At 34.9% G+C, this 4,257-nt stretch overlaps 1 long non-coding RNA gene across 1 annotated transcript; it reads right to left on the reverse strand.

The window, feature by feature from the left end:
- Positions 1-1,476: 1,476 nt before the first annotated feature.
- Positions 1,477-3,809, reverse strand: LOC309626535. The gene is made up of 2 exons (XR_014243252.1): positions 1,794-3,809; positions 1,477-1,761 (listed from the first exon to the last, which is right to left on the reverse strand). It is a non-coding gene; the product is annotated as an uncharacterized lncRNA (long non-coding RNA).
- Positions 3,810-4,257: the final 448 nt, after the last annotated feature.

Below are 4,257 nucleotides of genomic sequence, written 5' to 3' on the forward strand. Positions count from 1 at the left end.
CAGGACGCAGAAAAACTGATTAGTCACCATGACAGAATGAACACTTGAGAATTACTTTTCTTTGCATATCATTTAAAAAAATCAATTAGATGAATGTTAGAGATCAATATTATTTAGTGTAGGAAAACAAAGAAAAAGAGCACAACTCTGCCAGGTATTGCCTCCTAAATTTTTTCTTTTTGGACTGACAATCTTGGGAGAAGTCACTTAGAAAAAGAAGTAATAAAGGTCACCTTCGCGTGCAAGAATTGCCCTTTTTCTTCTTTTCAGAAGCATGATGCTATTAAATCCAATACACAGTGAAAAGGAGCCTCATTGGACGACTGTGATATTTTATAAATAAAATTTGAAAATTGCTTTTTGGCAGTAAGCCAAAAAAGGAGTATTTTATTGTGTCCTTCCCTTTTCTCTTACCTACAATTTTTTATTGAGTTTTTCCTAGTTTTGTGGTTGCTTGTAAAAAGTCAAACCCAGCACTTGGTATTATTTTTGAGACCTATGAATGCCACGTAGCAAGGTACTGAGTCTGAATTTAAAAGTCCCTGATACAAATTAATTCCATAATTTGATATGTTTTTGAGAAGTTCAAGAGAATTTTTTACCTTTATTATAAAGCTATATACAGAAAGTAAATCTAAAACTTTCTTATAAGAAGTAGCATTATAAGAAATTGTATAGAAAGAATCTCACATGATGTTTTGAGCAAAGCCTGTATTTAAGCTTTGAATCATTATCTGACAGTTGGCTCTGGAGTTGATTTTGGAGTGTTATGATCTTTTGATCAAAGATGCTATAAATTATTTTTAAGCAACTTAAAAAAAAGATAAAAATCAAGGAACATAAATCTCTTTTTACTATAATATTATTATACTATAACAAGCTGCCATGGTCTAATTTGGAAATTTGTAAACAAGGTAAACTATCTTTTTTGACATCATCTGACTTCTCTATAGTCCTATCTGTTGTTTTTATAAGAATGATTTTTATAATTTTTTTTAAAGATCTCAACCCTATGTCACTGTCCATTAAAACTCCCTTATCAAAAAAAAAAAAAAAAAACTCCCTTATCCTTGTGTTATCTTTTTCCATAGTCTTATATCACTATACACTTTATTTATAATGCTTATCTGTTTTTTCCTTTTAAGTATGTCATTTATTAATTTTTCCTTTAATTTTTTATTGAAATATAGTTGACTTTCAATATTATATTAATTTCAGGTGTACAATATAGTGATTTGACATTTATGTACATTATGAATTGATCACCATGGTAAGTCTAGTAACCATCTATCACCATACAAAGTAGTTACAATATTATTGACTATATCCCCTATTCTATATATTACATTTCTTTGACTTATTTATTATGTGACTAGAAGTTTGTTCCTCTTAATCCCCTTCACCTATTTCCCCACCCCTACCCCCAGTCCTCCTCCACTCTGGCAAATACCACGTTGTGCTCTGTATCTATGAATGTTTTTGTTTTGTTTTGTTTGTTCATTTGTTTTGTTTTTTAGATTCCACATATAAGTGAAATCATGTATTATTTGTCTTTTTATGTTTGACTTATTTCACTTAGCATAATACCTCTAACTCCACACATGTATCATATTCTGTATTTCTATTTATTTTTGTGGCTATTAGATTTCTGTCTTACTCTTCACTATGCTGAAAGCAGCTTGAAGAAGAAGAACTGGCTCTAGTTCTGTTTATCAATATATTTTCCATTACCTAGCACAGAATCAGTCATGTGACAAATACCTATTGAATGGAATCAGTCATGTGACAAATACCTATTGAATGGACACATTAATAAATGAAGGATCCAACCTTATATCTAATGTGAAAACTCTCTATGCTCAGAGATCAGAATCACCTTCCAACATAAACATTAACTTCACTTGTTTCTGTGTAATATTCCATAAAGAATAGGCAAGGACCATTTAAAAAATTTTGCCTCTTTTTTTAAAGGAACATTTATATTCCACATGCTGTCATAATATTCAACACCTGCTTCCATTGGCTCATTCATAAATGTATTCTAACTCCAAATATTGCTTGCTTAGCAACAATTTATTTCTAAACCTTTGTGTTTAAAAATACATTGTCTTGTATAGTCATTCTTAAACATATTCATTGCATTGTTTCCATATTATTCAACCATTTCACAATCATTTTTATGTGCCTACAGTGTGGCATACATTGACAAAATGAAGTTTAAACAAAAGTATCTTTTACAATGGCAGCAGAGAAATGCTATCAGTGATTAGATTTTAATGTGATAAGGACTGTTGTAGTGGTGGTTACCAGACATTATAAAAATAGAGTAATAGGGACTTCCCTGGTGGCACAGTGGTTAAGAATCTACCTGCCAATACTGGGGACACGGGTTCAATCCCTGGCCCGGGAAAATCCCACATGCTGCAGAGCAACTAAGCCTGTGTGCCACAACTACTGAGCCTGCGCTCTAGAGCATGCGAGCCAGAACTACTGAAGCCCCTGTGCCTAGAGCCCATGCTCTGCAACAAAGAGAAGCCACCACAATGAGAAGCCCGTGCACTGCAATGAGGAGTAGCCCCACTCACCACAACTAGAGAGAGCCCACGCGCAGCAACGAAAACCCAATGCAGCCAAAAATAAATAAATTAATTAATTTAAAAAAAGTAGAGTAATAACATTTATATCAAAATTGATTCAGGTAAATCTTCCCAATAAAGTAATATATTAAGTTTATGGAAGAGATGGGGGTAAGGAAAAATAAGGAGGATTTACAAGCAGAAGTAATATCATTTTTGAACACACAGAAGAGTATGACATACTTCATTCTGACTGGAGTAAAGATTATAGGTGGGCCATATTTGGTAGGAGAGATAATAGAACCAGGGATGGGCAGCATTATGAAAGGTCCATTGGTAAGGCTATTAGGCAGCAGAATTTTCTCCTTACAAAGAAAATAACTCATATTCAAAGTCATTCCTAACTTCCATATTTTTATACCTTGGATCTGATCTTGTGATCAGGTCTTATAAATTCTCTCTTTCAGTGGATTTAATATCTTCTCCTTCTCTTTATTACCTCAGGCACTTGATTGGTTCAGGCCTCCTTTATTCCAGAAAGAGGAGAATAACCACCCACCTGTTCTTTCTGCCTTATATCTTGACCTTGCAGCCATCCTACTATTATCATACTGTCTCCTCAGGACTGTGTTCTCAGCCTTTGTTCTTCCATATTATACCTCTAAGCACTACAACTCCCCTCTTAGAGGATGGAGAATAGTCTTTTCCCTAAGAAAAGGTAGGATAAAGTTGGATGGTACGTAAAATTATTGAAAATGGTAGATGGAAAGGTTGATGTGGTTTGTTTCCATGAAGTGGAAGGAGATGGTGTTGAGAGAGTTAGAGGAAAAAGGAAAACGTTTGGAAAATCTACTGAGTTAAATAGAACTAGGAATATACAGAGGCACTGTTGATCATCACTGAAGCTTAAATGTGATTTGACATTAAGAACTTAGTGTCCAGATTCACATTATGTGAGTGTCTCCAGTAACTTTAGGAATTTGTAGGAATCAAAGAAAAAAAAAATGAGGAAAAAAACCCAAAAGAAATGGCAACAATAATTTGCCCACACTTGATATCTGATCAATTACTAAGACCTATGGATTTTATTTTAATTATCCATATTTTCCACTTATTTTCATTGAAAAACTCTTGTTTAGATCATAATGTTTTTCTGTCCTGGAACACGAAGTGATTTCCTAATTTACTTCCTACTTTCTATCAACTATTCAAACTTTAATTCAATGATTATTTATTTATTTATTTATTTATTTATTTATTTTTAAATTTTTTTAATGCTATTCTTGTCTGCTTACATTCTTTTTATGTATGTATGTATGTATGGCTTTGTTGGGTCTTCGTTTCTGTGCGAGGGCTTTCTCTAGTTGTGGCAAGCGGGGGCCACTCTTCATCGTGGTGCGGGGGCCACTCTTCATCGCGGTGCGCGGGCCTCTCACTATCGCGGCCCCTCTCGTTGCCGAGCACAGGCTCCATATGCGCAGGCTCAGTAATTGTGGCTCACGGGCCTAGTTGCTCCGCGGCATGTGGGATCTTCCCAGACCAGGGCCCGAACCCGCGTCCCCTGCATTGGCAGGCAGATTGTCAACCACTGCGCCACCAGGGAAGCCCCTCAATGATTATTTATTAATACCTACTCTGAGTCAGGCACCATGCTAGTCCTGCTATACAAAGGTAATTAAAA

This window comes from Balaenoptera borealis, assembly GCF_965194805.1.
Source record: "Balaenoptera borealis genome assembly, chromosome: 1".
NCBI classification, from domain to species: Eukaryota; Metazoa; Chordata; class Mammalia; order Artiodactyla; family Balaenopteridae; genus Balaenoptera; species Balaenoptera borealis.